The 18,108-nt window shown below is 39.8% G+C and overlaps 1 protein-coding gene across 3 annotated transcripts in view; it reads left to right on the forward strand.

Annotated features, from left to right (window-relative positions):
- Window positions 1–18,108, forward strand: part of VWC2 (von Willebrand factor C domain containing 2) — a 1,471,707-nt gene that overhangs the window by 823,101 nt on the left and 630,498 nt on the right. The window lies entirely within an intron of this gene.

The following is an 18,108-nucleotide window of genomic DNA, read 5'->3' on the forward strand; positions in this document are numbered from 1 at the left end:
ATATTTTTTCAGAGCTAGATGCAGAAAAAAATTATATTCAGTTTGCAACCTGATGGAGGTCAGTATAGGTGGACTAATAGAACAAGTCCCACACACTGCTAGAAGGCCAAATATTTTTTCAGAGCTAGATGCAGAAAAAAATTAGATTCAGTTTGCAACCTGATGGAGGTCAGTATAGATGGACTAATAGAATGATGCTATGCCCAAAAGATTTTACTTCACTAGGTGCAGTAAAAAAATTGGTATTCTATACACAGGTGGTATATCTTGCAACACAGATAGGCTACTCCACTGACTAACACACTCTGCAATAGGCCAAAAAGGATTAGCTTTGCTAGATTCAGCCAAATGCTGTGAAAAAAACTTGCACAGCACTGGCACAGACCTGCCTGGCAAAAACTGATAGGAACTGATGTAACCTAGTCCTGAAAAGGACTCCAATTACAATTAGTCTTTACTCCCACAACCTATCTATTTAAGAGCACAGACCTGCCTGATAAAAGTCGTAGGAAATGCTGTAACCTAGTCCTTAAAAGGACTGCAATCACAACTATTCCCTACTCCCAAGCTATCTGTAGATTTGTGCGAAAATTGGCTTGAAATTAACAAGGTATAGCGCACACAGCAACAGCGGTGCCGTCTAACACGCAGCTGCAGCAGTGAGAAAATGGTGGCGACGGGGAAAATGGCTTGGTCTTATAGGGCAAGGACATGTGACATACACTGCCAATGACACATGCCCTTGCTTGTGTGAAAAAAAGCACTTCGCTCCGTGTGTGCGCTGCTGATAGGCTGACAGATTGCACCTCCCCACTGTAAATGCGGGAAAGAGAAAAAAAAATGGAGATCTTCATTGTTCCTGCAGAGATCCATCCCCTGCCCCTCCCCCCACCCCGCTGTACACTCAAACTGCGTATTAACATTAATTTTCATCATTACTGAGAAAAAATCCAGTTATGATTTTGGTGCACGAACAGTTATCGAACATAACCTCGAACAGCCGAATTTTTCTCAAATTGTTCGTGTTCGCCGAACGGCTCGAACACCGCCCAAAACAGCTCGAATTTGAGATTGGCGAACAGTTCGAGTAGAACAACGCTCATCTCTAGTTGCCATCTCGTCATATACGTTATAAATTTATTCTCTCTTAAAGCAAGAGAAAGTTCAAAAACTTTTTGCGTCAAAATTCTCTCTATAATATCTGAAATTTTGGGAATATCCTTCTGTTTCCACCTTGAGGCAATCAGATATTTAGTGACCAATAAAATATAAATAATTATGTTTCTAAATTGAAAAGGAATATCTTGAATACCAAGAGACTTTCTTTTAATCTTCAGCTTTTAAAAGAGGCCTGAAGTTTTTTATGCAAAATTGACTGATATCAGTCAATAGAAAATGCATATATTAATAAGTAGATCTCTTAGACCTGATGAGGCTGATATACTTAGTTTAAAAATACATGTCAGAATTCCTGTAAAACCATATTTGGAAGATTAAAATCAATCTGTCTCCACCAAGGCAAATTGACACTTCCTTAGTTTTACCTCCTGCTGGTATCTGTAATGAGCTTTCTAACTCTATTGCTGACATGTTTTGTTAAGTAAGTTCACCAGCCTCATCAAGTTCAATGCATCTATAAAATAAAGTAGCAGTTTGTACTGTGAAATAGGGTGACTGATCTGCTTTAAGCCCAGCAACTCTAAGGCCTTATTTGAAGATTGCGTATCTGAGGTCAAGCAGGTTGTGGGACAAAATATGCAAAAATTCAAGAGAACAGCTATCTTTTCCTATTCATCACATGAAAAAATTGAATTATAAATAAATAGACATATTTGGTTTTGTCAGATCAGTAATGATCTGAACTAAGAAAATATCACAAAATTTATCCTGCACAGTGAATAACAAAATGACAGAATAATTTTATCTCCCCAATAACATGATATAAAAAAGAATCAAAAAGTAAATATCATACGAACAAGCCACTTATTCACCTCCATCCCCCCAAAAATGATGCAATTGTTGTTTTGTTAACGTTCACAGCACACAGATTTTTTTTTACACTCCATACAATTCCATTATGTGGCAAATTAAATGATATCCTTGGAAGTACCATTCTTCATACGTAAAGCACAGCTATGTTGATAGACAAATTGAAAGTTAGAGTTCTTTTAAGGGATGTCAAAATGAAAGTGTAAAAAAAGTCATTAAGAGGGGTTAGAATTGAAGATATTTGTCAGTCTTATGAATTATTATTTGTCAAAATCAGACAGCTATAAGTAAGACATGATAAATGATGTAGGACAAGTGATAACATTTTGAAAGATATTTATTAATGAATGAAAAATGATGGTCTATTAAACATCAGCTTAAAAAGTGAATGATAATAATGATTTTTATCTCATTATAAATTGTAAATGTATTTTGTAAGACATTTATTTTCACGTAATACCAGTTCAAGGATGAAAAGATGGAATACTGTGCACAAATGAATCTCGAAAAAGTCAAATCAAAGTATTGTGTTAGATAGAGAAAGTAAGGCAGTATTCATATTCAGAAACTCAAAAGTATGGCTAGAAACTTATAAAACTTAACTTTTAATCTATTCCTTAAAATACACTTTAAGATTTCAAACACAAATCAAAAGACAGTGCAGTACTGGACTCCAACATCATCAAACATCATTCCTTATAGGACTATGCAAAAGTATCATCATCCCAAAGTGCAGTGAGTAAAATGATATGGTTAATAACCGGGAATAAACAGTAAATGTGACAATGGTAAAAACTGGATTGGTCTCAGCACTAAATACACAGTTTATTAAAAAAGGAAAACCTCCAGCTCTGTGATAATCATGGCAGATTAAAGTACAATATGGAGTGACTACCCGTGGACCATTGGAGACTCTCCCACTGGCAGGCCCTCCAGACTTCACTTCCGCCTCTCAGGCTGAATATAAAGCTGGTGGTTTTCTAGTATACTCTGATTATTGTGTACACTATTGATTTAAAAAATCCAATTTGGGGAAGAATAGTACTCAATAAAAATTTCATATCCTGTCATATCCATTTCAATAAACATCATTGAGCCAAGAATGCCACAACACAAAAAATGCATTGCATATAGTGCATTATATATTGAACTGTAGTCTTCAAAGAAATGTCTGGTCGCACAAAATTCACAAAATGGAAGGAGGGGTTTGTTCCTCTGTGAAGCAGAGAAACAAATAGATGGCCACACAAGTTCAAAATGGTAAAGAGGTAAGAAAATTCCTTTATTAACACATGTAGTAAACACAAATTACAGAGATAAATGCGGACAACAGAGTGGACACAGAGTGCTGGATCCACATGGATAAAACAATGTTAAAAACCGTGACACAGCACCCGAAAGGTCAGCCTATATAGCAAATGGGACTATAAGGGGGACAACAACAGGGTCACATGTATTAATAAATATATACACACATATAGAATACCCTTTCCCAAATAATACCCCAATACAATAATATCCCATCACAATCAAAATACCCAGCAACAAAAGGGGTTAAAACCCTTATACAGATAGAGGTAATGTAGACAATAGATCATAAATAAGCTGAAATAGCTCTGCTACCATCACCCCGATGCACGTTTCGGTAGGAAAACCTTTTTCAAGAGGAACAAACCCCTCCTTCCCTTTACTGTTACAAGACGATGGCCCGTTCTTTTTATGAGTCTTATATGCAATAACATGGGTCCATTGGGATCGGATTTATCTTTACTGTGTTGTTTGCATTTGTGTTTCAGACTTTCACTATAAAATTCACAAAATGAAGAAGCCCTTAAAACATCAGATAAAATGTTTCCTCAAAAATTGTGTGTGAATCCAGCCAAAGCCTATAAATGCTAATGTTTAAATAACAATGATATAGTGGGTACGTAAAGTATTCAAACCCCATTAAATTTTTCACTCTTTGTTTCATTGCAGCCATTTGGTCAATTCTAAAAAGTTATTTTTTTTACTCATTAAAGTACACTCTGCAACCCATCTTGACTGAAAAAAAACAGAAATGTTGACATTTTTGCAAATTTATTAAAAAAGAAAAACTGAAATATCACATGGTCATGAGTATTCAGACCCTTTGCACAGTATTGTGTAGAAGCACCCTTTTGAGCTAGTACTGTATATCCATGAATCTTCTTGGGAATGATGCAATAAGTTTTTCACAGCTGGATTTGGGGATCCTCTGCCATTCTTCCTTGCAGATCCTCTCCAGTTCCGACAGGTTGGATGGTGAACGTTGGTGGACAGCCATTTTCATGTCTCTCCAGAGATGCTCTATTGGGTTTAGGTCAGGGCTCTTGCTGGGCCAGTCAAGAATGGTCACAGAGTTGTTCTTAAGCCACTTCTTTGTTATTTTAGCTGTGTGCTTAGGGTCATTGTATTGTTGGAAGGTGAACCTTCGGCCAAGTCTGAGGTCCAGAGCACTCTGGAAGAGGTTTTCATCCAGGATATCTCTATACTTGGCCGCATTCATGTTTCCTTCAATAGCAACCAGTCGTCCTGTCCCTGCATCTTAAAAACACCCCCATAGCATGCTGCTGCCACCACCATGTTTCACTGTTGGGATTGTCTTGGGCAGGTGATGAGCAGTGCCTGGTTTTCTTCACACATACCACTTAGAATTATCACCAAAAAGTTCTATCTTTGTCTCATCAGACCAGAGAATGTTATTTCTCATAGTCTGGGAGTCCTTCATGTGTTTTTGAGCAAACTCTATGCAGGCTTTCATATGTCTTGCACTGAGGAGAGGCTTCTATCGGGCCACTCTGCCATAAAGGACCAACTGGTGGAGGGCTGCAGTGATAGTTGACTTTGTGGACCTTTCTCCCACCTCCCTACTGCATCTCTGTAGCTTAGCCACAGTGATCTTGGGGTTCTTCTTTACCTCTCTCACCAAGGCTCTTCTCCAACAATTGCTCAGTTTGGCTGGACGGCAAGGTCTAGGAAGACTTCTGGTGGTCCCAAACTTCTTCCATTTAAGGATTATGGAGGCCACTGTGCTCTTAGGAATCTTGAGTAATGCAGAAATTCTTTTATATCCTTGGCCAGATCTGTGCCTTGCCACAATTCTGTCTCTGAGCTCCTTGGGCAGTTCCTTTGAGCTCATGACTCTCATGTGGTCTGACATTCACTGTGAGCTGTGAGGTCTTACATAGACAGGTGTGAGCCTTTCCAAATCAAGTCCTATGATTTTAATTAAACACAGATGGGCTCCAATGAAGGAGTAGAACCATCTCAAGGAGGATCACAAGGAAATGGACAGCATGTGATTTAAATATAAGCGTCTGAGCAAAGGGTCTGAATACTTATGACTATGTGATATTTCAGTTTTTCTTTTTTAATAAATTTGCAAAAATGTCTATATTTCTGATTTTTTTTCAGTCAAGATGGGATGCAGAGTGTACTTTAATGAGAAAAAAAAATAACTTTTTAGAACTTACCAAATGGCTGCAATGAAACAAAGAGTGAAAAATTTAAAGGAGTCTCAATAATTCCATACCCACTGTATGTTTGAGCTGCACTTCTGCTAAACATTCAAGGACTGTTACCGAATAAACTGACATTCATTAGCATATTTATTGAAAAAATCTATTTGTTCTGGAATAAACATATCTCAATTAGATTTTGAACAATGATTTTGTGCATTTGCGCTTCATTTATTGACAATAAACAGTTTAGTTACAGTCCAAATCATATAACATTTTGAGAAGCGAAAAGTGGATCTGTCAACATTAAAGTCCAGTGTTCTATGTGAAACCGATTGGTTTGGATAAATAAATAGTATTGAGTGGATTCTTTATCATTACCAAAATAGTGAGATTAGGACTCCCAGAATTTCCATTAGAAAAAAATTATAAAATCCAAGGAGAATAAACCTCTCAACATTAAAGGCACACCTCCCAACTTTCATAGACAATACTGAGGAACAAACTGTGCAGTTCACAACTGCAAAATGCGGCCATGCCCTTAATGACACCCCTAAACCCTAACCACACACATTTACCATTTCTTTATGCTCTGGAAGGTGGAAATGTCAGAGGGGGGTGACAGAGGCTGTGAGGGACACTTCGCAAACCACCTGGGATAGTGGAGCATAGACCAAAATCTGGGACTATTCTGCTGTATCCGAGACGGTTGAGACCCCTGGATTTTTTGTCATTCATCCGTAGTTATAGCAGCCATAACTTTTTTATTTTTCCATAAGCTTCACAATATGAGATCTTACATTCTTGCAATTAGCTTTATTTTCTAAGTGACATGTTGCCAAAGGCATCTGTAAGTCTGTGTTCACACATAGCGTACATGCTGTGTTTTTTTCTGATGCATTTCTTTGCGCAAAATCTGCATTTAACTGCCAAGCAAAGTGGATATGATTTCATGAAAACTCCACCCACTCTGAGTCTAAAGGTACTATTGAACTAAGCATTTCTTAGTGTGTTTTACTCTTTAGACAATAGGAAATTGTATAAAAATAAGGCAACAAAAATGCAGTAATCAGAGCAGATTGTTATTGTGTAGTGTGGAGCGGACACCTGCAGAAAACATTCAGATAAAATCAGCATAAAAAACATAGCATTTACACTATGCGTGAACACAGCCTCAGCATTATATTTTTTATTACATTTTTTATAGGTTTAATAGAAGAATGAAAATCAATCACACCATTTTTTATGCCATTTAGCCATCACCATAAATAATCTGTTTGCTGTGTTGTTATGATTAAAGGGATACCGAATATGGCCATTTATTTGCCAATTTGTGATGTTTATTAAAAAAAGTACATTAAAAATGTCATTATTATAAATAGTTATCAGTTAAGTGAATGCAAGTATGTATAGAGCACAGCCAGATGACGGGGAGGAACTACTGATCAATGAACTCCTCCGTAACATGTAGTGCGCTCGCGAGGACACATTGCAGGCACAGCATGAGTCGGGACATGGCTCTGACCTCCCAGTACAGTGGAACATCTCCCACCAATTTGGGACTATCCCACTGGATCTGCGATGGTTGAAAGCTGTGATTAAAGAGGTTGTCTCAACATTAAGAATGATAAATAGTGCAAAGTGCCAGTAAAAACAAGCAACTTTTAAATTTTTTATCTTATTAAAAATCCTTCACATTCTGAAGAGAAGTGATTTTTAACGTTATTGTTCATTGCTCGTTGCCACGTTTACCAGCAAGTACAGTTCTTACAGGATCTCTTAGTGTATAGATGATATATTAGCATCCAGCCACAACCCACTAAGTCAGACTGAAACTATCACTGCAGATATAGCATTCAGGGGAAGAACTGGAAAAAATGCAAGACTGACAGTGACATACTGGTCTGCATATGTTCACACATACAGTATGTCAGCGTATTCTGAAAAGTTACATGAAACGATGGGTACACTTTTACTAAACTCTGTCAAGAGATTTGTGACTAAGACTATCCATTAGTTGTGATATGAATTGCATCCTTCTGAGAAATTTACAAGCATGTCATGACAATATATTGAATTTCTATTGTGAGAAATAGAACTCGTAATGACATTTTGTTAGGGAAAAAAAACCTGGTAATCTGTATAGCACTGAATTGGTAATAATAATCAGGGATGTGTCCTTCTGTCCGAAGCCCCTGTAGACTGCGCAAGCGCACTGCAAATGCACAGTGTGGCCAGAGACAGAAGAACCCATCCAGGCTTTAGAGATAACAGGGAGGAGGATGTGGATGGAGGATTGTGGCACCGGAGATCGTGGTATGCATAGGTGCTGACCACATTCTGCCATCTCCAGCACCATTAGCACACATACCTCAATCTCTGGCAAGGCTGGAGGGGGAGTGTGGCACTAGTGTTAGCGCCTGCGCATAGCGCGATCTCCGGCACAATTTTCTTGAAGACAAATTTGCACGCAGTATCTTCAACAAAATGGCGCCGGATAGTGCGGTATGTGCAAGTGCTGATTCCGACACCATTAAATAACGCAAATGACGTGCTGAATGGGAGCGGGGAAAAGGTGAGTAGGAGTGTTTTTTTTGTGTGGATGGAACAACAGCAGCGCAGGCAGCATGGGGGACCAGGATGGGGGAGAATATACCAGAAAGGGGGACCATGATGGAGGAGCATATACCAGGATGGACGACCAGTATGGGGGAGCATATACCAGGATGGGGGACCAGGATAGGGGAGCATATACCAGGATGTGGGGGGGCATATACCAGGATGGGGGACCCAGATGGAGGAGCGTATACCAGGATGGGTGACCAGGATGGGGGAACATATACCAAGATGAGGGACCAGAATGGGGGAAGCATATAACAGGGTGGAGGACCAGAATGGGGAACCATATACCAGGGTGGGAGACCAGGATGGGGGAGCATATACCAGGAAGGGGAAGGATATACCAGGATGGGGGACCAGGATGGATGAGCATATACCAGGAAGGGGAAGCAGGATTGCGGAGCGTATACCTGGATAGGGGACCAGGATGGGAGAGCATATACCAATAAAAATGCTTGCCACCTGGGCATAGAACAGGTTCAATAGCTAGTTGGTAATAATCTGAATAGCACAGAACTGGTAATAATTTGAATAACACAGAATTGGTAATATCTGAGTAGCACAGAGTTGGTAATACTCTGAATTGCACAGAATTGGTAATAATCTGAATAGCACAGAGTTTGTAATACTCTGAGTTGCACAGAATTGCTAATAATCTGAATGGCACAAAATTGGTAATATTTAGAGTAACTCAGAATTAGTAGAAAAATATTTAGATTTGAGAGTCTTCAGTGGTTGATACCTTTTAATGGCTAAGTGAAAAGATGGTAACAAATTGCAAGCTTTCGAGACTACTCAGGTATCTTCATCAGGCTAGTATAACACAAAATCTGAAGAGTCACATATTTATACACAATAAGACACAGAAATAATGCAATAGATGAGACAAGTGACGTAACGCAGAACTATGAGTATGGGAGAGGGATAAACAGTTGTGGGTGTAAATATTGGAGCAGTTCATAGATAAGGAGTGTGAAAGTTTTATTGTTCTGCGATTGAAGTCTGGTCAAGTTTTGTGATGACCCCACAGGTCCGAGGAGCACATTTCTTTGTTGATGTAGAGTGACATAAATCCATGTGACACATTTATTCCTCCATTGAGTGTGGCAAAGATTGCATAAGTTTATATTCCCAGACTTTTACGTCTCTCTGAGATTTGAAATGACCTTTTAATACCAGTAATTTCATGTCCATGATGCTGTGATCAGTTTAAGAAAAATGTTAAGCCACAGGTAGATCTATTTTTTTTCTTATATTGTGTGCAGATCAGAATTCATCCTTGTTCTAAGTATTAGCCCTGTCTCTCCTACATACAGACTCCCAGCTGGACATTTGGTACACAAAATTAAGTGCACCACATTAGATGTGATGCAGCTGAAAGTACCTGGGATCTTGTAGTCCTGATGTGAGCTGGGAATCTTTATCTTGGTCATTATAAATGGACAGGTTTTACACTTTTTCAGGTTGCAGAGAAAGGTTTCTGCAGCTGGTGGAGAGGACAGGGAGCTTCTGACAATAATGCTTTTTAGATTTGGGGGCTGACTAAAACACAGAAGTGGAAGGTCTGGAAATATGGATTGTAATCGGGCATCTTTCTGTAGTAAAGGTTGTAGTTTACGTGCACCTCCCCTTAGCACCTCCAGATTTGGATTGTAGATGACTACTAGAGGCACCCAGTTGCTTTCTTGTTTAGTTTTGTAATGTAGGACGTGATTTCTTGATATTCTGGAGGCTCTTATAACCTTCTCAATTGTTCTTGGATGGTAGTCTTGATTTAACCACTTTACTCCCGAAGGTGGTTTGCACGTTAATGACCAGGCCAATTTTTACAATTCTGCCCACTGTCACTTTATGAGATAATAACTCTGGAATACTTCAACAGATCCCACTGATTCTGAGACTGTTTTTTCATGATATATTGTACTTCATGATAGTGGTAAAATTTATTTGATATGACTTGCGTTTATTTGTGAGAAAATCTGAAATATGGTGAAAATTTTAAAAATTTTGCAATTTTCCAAATTTGAATTTATATGCCCTTAAATCAGAGAGATATGTCACACAAAATAGTTAACGAATAACATTTCCCACATGTTTACTTTAAATCAGCACAATTTTGGAACCAAAATATTTTTTTGTTAGGAAATTATAAGGGTTAAAAGTTGACCAGCGATTTCTCATTTTTCCCAAAAAATTTACAAAACCATTTTTTTTAGGGACATCACATTTGAAGTGACTTTGAGCGGCCTTTATAACAGAAAATACCCAAAAGTGACAATATTCTAAAAACTGCACCCCTTAAGGTGTTCAAAACCACATTAAAGAAGTTTATTAACCCTTCCGGTGCTTCACAGGAATTTTTGGAATGTGGAAGAAAAAAATGGACATTTAATTTTTTTTCACCAAAATGTTACTTTAGACCCAATTGTTTTTATTTTTGCAATGGTAAATGGAAAAAATGAACCCTAATATTTGTTGTTCAATTTCTCCTGAGCATGCCAACACCCCACATATGGGGCAAAACCACTGTTTCGGCACACAGCAGGGTTTGGAAGGAAAGGAGCGCCAATTGACTTTTTGAATGTAAAATTTGTTTGAATAATTAGTGGACGCCATGTTGCGTTTGGAGAGCCCCTGATCTGCCTAAACAGTTGAAACACCCAACAAGTTACACAATTTTGGAAATTATACTCCTCAGGGAACTTATCTAGATGTGTGGTGAGCACCTTGAACCCTCAGGAGCTTCACAGAAGTTTATAACATTGAGTCGTAAAAATAAAATTAGCAAATTTTTCCCACAAAAATGTTTCTCAGCCCCCAATTTTGCATTTTCATAAGGGTAGCAGGAGAAATTGCACTATGCAATTTGTTGTTCAATTTCTCCTAAGTAAGCTAATACCCCATATGTGGTAGAAAACCACTGTTTGGGCACATGGCATGGTTCGGAAGGGAAGGAGCGCCATTTGACTTTTTGAATGTAAAATTTGCTTGAATAATTAGAGGACGCCATGTCGCGTTTGGAGAGCCCCTGATGTGCCTAAACAGTGGAAACCCCCCAACAAATGAGAACATTTTGGAAAGTAGACCCCTCAGGGAACTTATCTAGATGTGTGGTGAGCACATTGAACCCCCAGGTGCTTCACAGAAGTTTATAACATTGAGCCGTTAAAATAAAATTTTCACATTTTTTCCACAAAAATGGTTTTCAGCCCCCAATTTTGCATTTTCATGAGGGTAACAGGAGAAATTGCATCATGCAATTTGTTGTGCTTTTTATCCTGAGTAAGCTGAAACTAAATATGTGAGAGAAAATCACTGTTTGGATGCATAGCAGGGTTCAGAAGGGAAGGAGCGCCATTTGACTTTTTGAACGTAAAATTTGATTGAATAATTAGCGGACACCCTGACGCATTTGGAGAGCCCCTGATGTGCCTAAACACTGTAATCCACCCACAACTGACCCCTCATGAAACTTATAAACATGTGTGGTGAGCAACCTGAACCCCCCAGGTGCTTCACAGAAGTTTATAATGTAGAGCTGTGAAAATAAAAAAAAATCAAACTTTGTCCACAAAAATGATCTTTCAGCCCCAATTTTTTTATTTTCCCAAGGGTAAGAGGAGAAAATGGACCCCAAAAACTATGTTGGGAAAAAACACTGTACAGCAGGGTTCAGAAGGGAAGGAGCACTGTGTGACTTATTGAATGCAAAATTGGCAGGAATCGAGAGCAGACGCCATGTCATGTTTGGAGAGCCCCTGATGCACCAAAACAGTGGAAACCCCCCACAAGTGACCCCATTTTGGAAACTAGACCCCTCAATAAACTTATCTAGATGTGTGGTGAGCACCTTGAACTCCCAGGTGCTTCACAAAAGTTTATAACTTAGAGTTTAAAGTTTAAAGTTTATCAAGGGGTATAGTGAACATTTTGAACCCAGAGGTATGACAGAATATTAAAACATTAGGTCATCATATTGAATAAGTTGTCATTATTCTTGTGCGCAAGTGATCACTATTTGAGTTGGCATCGGGTACTCAGGTATGCATCATGTATCACCGGTGCTCGAGTAACATGCTCATGTCTCCGCCCCACATGTTTCACGGTTGTTAGACACCCAAAAAAAAACATGCGGGGATCGCTTGTGCATGGAAAGCAATCGCTTGGTTTTTTTGACTGTATAACAGCCGCAAAACAAATGGTTCGGAGACTCGAGCATGTCACTTGTGCACCCACAATACTCGGTGTATTCCCGAGCACCTGATGCAAACTCAAGTAGAGAGCACTTACGCTCAACACTAGTCGCCATATCGTCATCATTTTTTTTTCATTACTTTTGAAAAAAATCCCAACCCCACAACCCTAACCCCAACACAATCCAACCCCAACCCTAATACAACCCCAACCCTAACACAACCCTAATACAACCCTAACACAACCCTAGCACAATCCAAACCCTAGCGCAACCTTATCCCAGCACAACCCTAACCCTAGTGCAGCCCTAACCCTAGAGTTTATTTTTTACACCGTTCCTCGTGCGGTATAAGTGATTAGATAACTTTATTCTTCGGGTCGGTGCAATTACAGCGATACCAGATTCATATCGGGTTTTTATGTTTGGCAGCTGTCACACACTAAGATGCTTTTTTTTGCAAAGACTAGTTTTTGCAATCATTTTTCAATATTTCTGCCGACATAGTCATGTGATGGCTTGTTTTTTGCTGGACGATTTACCGTTTTTATTAGTACCATTTTCAGGCACGTGACATTTTTTGATCACTTTCTATTTTCTATTTTAGAAAAAATATTTTTTTTTGCATCGCCTTATTCTGAGAGCTATAACTTTTTTATTTCTTGGCTGATAGAAATGTATGGCCGCTATTTTTTTGTGGGACAAGATGATGTTTTCAGCATTACCATTTTTATTTCCATTCATCTTTTTGATCGCATTTTATTCCATTTTTTGTTTGGTGGTATGATGATTATCATTTTTTGCTTAGTTTCCTATTTATTTTTTTTACCTTGTTCACTAAAGGGGTTAACTAGTGGGACAGCTTTATAGGTCAGGTCGTGCGGAGATGCCAAATATGTGTACTTTTAATGTTTTTTTGTTTTTTTTCATAATAATTATTTATTTATGGGTACAGTATATATATATATTTTTTGGATTTTTTTCGTTTTTTATATGTTTTTACAATTTTTTTTATTTTTTTTCACTTTGACACTTTTTTCACTTTGACACTTTTTTCACTTTTGTACTTTGTCCCAATATGGGACTTTCATTTTTTACAGTCTGATTGCTTGCTTAGCATAGAGATGCAGTAGCATCTCTGTGCTATGCAGGCTGTCAGCTCTGCACTGGCACAGCGAGTGGTCTCTGATCCAAGGTAAGAGGGGCGCTTGCCTCGGAAATGCTGCGATCGACTTCAATTGAAGCATTTCAGGGGTTAATTTTCCGTTGAGCACTGCGGGACCTGGCACATAGTACCAGGTGTCAGCTGTTAGAATCAGCTGACAACCGGCGGCGATCAGGCCCGCACAGCCTCTGTGCGAGTGCGAGCGCTGGGGCGTAATAATACGTACCTGGTAGGGCGCAGATACGTATTACTACTCTCCACATCAGAATGGGGTTAAGAAGGTCTTTCTGAAGCCACCAAGGTGTGTTTTTATATCCATAGGGTTGGAACATATCCGATTGTATCTGATGGCTTGGCTGTAGACAATAGAGTTTTTTATGTGTTTTGGATGGAAACGGTCCCATTTAAGGTATGTTAGATGGACGATTGGCTTCCGGTACAGAGATGTCTCTATTTCATTGTTGTGTAGCTTAATGATGGTGTCCAAAAAGTTAACTTCAGTATAGGAGTAGTTGAGTGTTAGGTTGATGGCGGGATGAAATTGATTAAAGTGTTCAAGGAACGTCTTTAGCTGTTGCTCAGACTCCGTCCAGATGATTAAAATATTATAAATGTAACAATAGTAGGCCAGAGGCCTGATGGGACCTGAGAACAAAAAGTCACTTTCAAGCTTGGCCATGAAAAGGTTTGCATTCTGTGGAGCCATTTTACTTCCCATCGCTGTACCAGTCTCCTGTAGATATATGTTATTATAATATTCAAAGTAATTGTGGGTGAGGATGACTTTTATAAGTTTCACCTGGGTATTGCAGGTAGTTTGCCTTGTTTTCCCCTGTAACGCATTTAACAAATCATTAAATTAAAAAAAACAGCGTGGCCCCCCCCCCTATATTTTAAACCGAGTGCAAATAGCCGCAAGCTTCTATTATCAGGCGCTTTACCTGGCTCATTCCAATCAGGGTAATATATAGAGTTGATGACAGCTGTGAGTTCTCAAAATTCACAGCTCCCATCAAGCTCTGGGATTACCAATGGAGAGGTGTCAGTTAGACACCTCCAATAACAACACTGTAAGCAAAAAAAAACATAAAACAGACACACACAGAAATTTAAATTAAAAACCCAGACACCCTTTTTTACCCATTTATTCCCCCAAAAAACACACCTTCGGGTCTGATGAATGTCCCACGATGATCTTTAACTCTGCTACAGCCGGAGGTTGTGATAAGTGGTTAAATCAGTAACATTACCGCTCACCATGAGAACTAGTGGCAGTGAGGAGCGGTGACCTCATTAAGGTGAGCGCAGGTCACAGCTGGCGGTTCTCATGGTAACCTCTGTGTGATCCGCCTGCTGTGAACTACGATAAAGTTACTAACATCACTGCTTGCAGCCTGAGAATGGACACACGGACACAGAGAGCAAAGGTACTGTTTTTTCCAGTACTGGAAGTATTAGAACGTGTGAAGGGGGACTAATGAAATGTGGAGAAACTACAACTTCTGTCATGACCTGGCAGCTGAAGACTTTCAGGACCTGCCGGAAGTCATAGTCTACCATTTAGAGATGAGCAAATATATTCGAAAAATGATCGCCAATTTCAAATTTGGCACGAATATGGCACATTTGTATTCGTCTTTTGCAAAAATTGGCAAAAGTCGGCCCTGAACACGAACATCTCTGCTTTCATGCAGATGACAGCGCGGGAAACAGGATCTGTGATTGACTGTAAGAATGCTACCGCCGGTCACAGCGCTGCGGGATCATGCTGTCAGGTTTCAGTATGATTCCGCAGCTGTGATAGTCACCCATGCAACCATAGTACCAGCCGCCGGCTGATGGAACTACTACCCCCATCCTCCGGCGCCTTCTGTCACAGTACACAAGCAGCACAAGCACTGCTGATGTGAGGAGGAATCTCCCCTTGCACAGTGAAAGTAAAAAAAAAGTTAGAATAAATAATTATTTAAATAAAAATACTAAACACATTATACTCACCTAGACCATGTCCCCAATAAAAAAAAAAACACCATATACTCACCTTACACCTAATTCCCAAAGCCCATGTCACCTGTAATAAAAATAAAATAATAAACCACCATAATCCTCACCTGGCCGCTGCAGTCTATATAGCGAGTGTTCCACGTCGATGCCACTAATAGCACAGCCACATCCAGAGATGTCACCGTGCTATCCGGCAGCCGGCAATAAACTGACAGGAGCACGATCGCCTCTGCAATGAATCGCGATGAGCTGCTGGCACTGAGATCACTGGAGTTCATCAGGTGAAGATCAGCTGAGAGCTACGGTGCTCTCACTTATGGCACCGATGCTGCATGAGAATTTTCCCACACAACACTGATGCCATAAGTGATGTCACCGGAGCTCTCAGCTGATCTTCAGCTGTTTGAACTCCAGTGACCTCACTCCTGCAGCACAGCACTATACACTGCCAGGAGTGATTACATACTGCACAGAGTGATTACAGGCAAAACTGCACAGAGAATTGACATGCTCAAGATTATTTTCTAATTTTGCTTTTTGTGCGTTTTGCTTGCGTTTTTCACCCATTGAATGCACTAAAACAACGCAAGCAAAAAACGTGGCAAAAACGCACAGAGAATTGACATGCTGAAAATCAAGAAATTTTTAACTTGTGCATGACACTTCACGTTTCTCATTCACTTTGCGGCAGAGTTTTTGGTGCATTTTTGCATGCATTTTTTGCATGCGTTTTTTGATGCGTTTTTGTACAGCAACGAATGCTTTTTGATGCTAATTAAAGATATTTGAAAAAAGAAACGTGGGACATCGCTTTAAGGGCCCACACTCATAAGCGAGAAAAATGGACGAGTACTTTCTGATAAAAAATTGGATTGCACTCTGACCAATGTTATTCTATGAGTTACATCTGCGATTTCTCATCGGACTGAGAAAAAAATCGCAGCATTGCCACTTATCTCGCCAATGCAAGTCAATGGGTGCATGAGAAAAATTGCACGTCACTCGGACCATACAACTATCCAGCCTGCTATCCTGCAGAGTCACTGAGGAGCGCGTGCTGGCACACCTCAGTGACATGCAGTGCTTTCATCAAGGTGAACGGGGTTTACATCATATGTACTCCATACAACTCATTGACGTCAGCGTGAGCATGAGAAAGTTCTCACACTTGCGGTGCTGGCAAATGACGTCAACGCATGTGCAGTGAGAAATTTCCCAAGCTCGCGTTGACGTCAATGAGGTGAATGGAGCGTGGGAAATTTCTCACCGTGCATGTGCTGACGTCAATGTATTGAATGGAGTTCATATGACATGAACTCTGCTCAACTTGATGACAGCACCTTGAGTCACTGAGGTGCGCAATGCATGTGCTCCTCAGTGTCTCTTCTGGATGGCAGGCTGGATAGTCACATAAAGCTACTATGCAGCCTGCCATCTAGATGTAGCAGAGGTGGACCCGTCGCTGGACAAATGGATTATGTTCTTCACATCGGAGAGGTGAGGATGAGGTTGGTTTATTATTTTATTTTTATTGCAGGTGACAATGAATTTAGTGGAATGGGCGTAATGGTAAGTTGGGTTTAAATTAGAACTATTAAAGGAGACTATGGTTATTTCAAAGAAATTATTTTATTCTGGGTGTGGCTGTTTTTTTTTCACTATTTCACTTTCACTATGGGGTTAGTAATGGGGGCGTCTTATAGACGCCTCTCCATTACTAATCTGGGCTTGATGTCAGCTGCCAATATAAGCTGACATCAACCCCAGCCATATAACCTCACTTGCCACCATCACAGAGCAATGGGCAGAGCGGCGGCTAAGTGTCAGAGTTGGCGCATCTTATGGATATGCCTTTTTTGGGGGCGGCTGAGAGCTGATGTTGTAGTCTGGGAGGGTGCCAATATTCATGGCCCCTTCCTAGGCTATTAATATATTGCCTAGCCTTTGCTGGCTGTTAAAATAGGGGGACACCACTTCAATTTTTTGGGGGATCTCCCAATTTAATAGCCAGTAAATGCTAAGTATACAGCTTGGGGCTAATATTAATAGCCTGGGAAGCTCTATGGGTATTACCCCCTTACCAGGCTAGAAACATCTGCCCACAGCTGTCCGCTTACCCTCTGCTGGTGTGTAAAATTATCGGGGACCCCACGCCATTTTTTTTAAATTCTTTAATTTAGCAATAAATTACATGTATAGTAAGCAACACAGTCACTGGGCTAATTATATATGTCACTGACATCTTTCTATCTTACTATTCTATGTATGTACAGCTATTCTCTTTATTCTATAATGTCCACTGTGATTTTACAATATGTGGCTGATGAATTGTCGGGTTTCAAGGAGATGGGTGCATGAAAATCGGAAGGCACTCGCATGGTCTGAGTGCCGTGAGATTTTTTTAACGCACCCATTGACTTGCATTGGTGAGTCTCGTCCGAGATACAGTATGTGGCAATATGCAGCATGCTGCAATTTTTTTCTCAGTCCGATTTCAGCTGAGAAAAAAATCGCATATGAGATGTGCCTCATAAAATAACATTGGTCAGAGTGCAATCCAATTTCTTATCGGATGGCATTCATCCATTTTTCTTGCATATGAGTATGATGTAGGGTTCCCCTATAAAATCTAACCAGCAAAGGCTAAACAGACAGCTGTG

Source organism: Phyllobates terribilis, unplaced genomic scaffold (genome assembly GCF_046119375.1).
Source record: "Phyllobates terribilis strain yellow unplaced genomic scaffold, ASM4611937v1 Scaffold_4__5_contigs__length_816908805, whole genome shotgun sequence".
In the NCBI taxonomy this organism is placed as follows: domain Eukaryota; kingdom Metazoa; phylum Chordata; class Amphibia; order Anura; family Dendrobatidae; genus Phyllobates; species Phyllobates terribilis.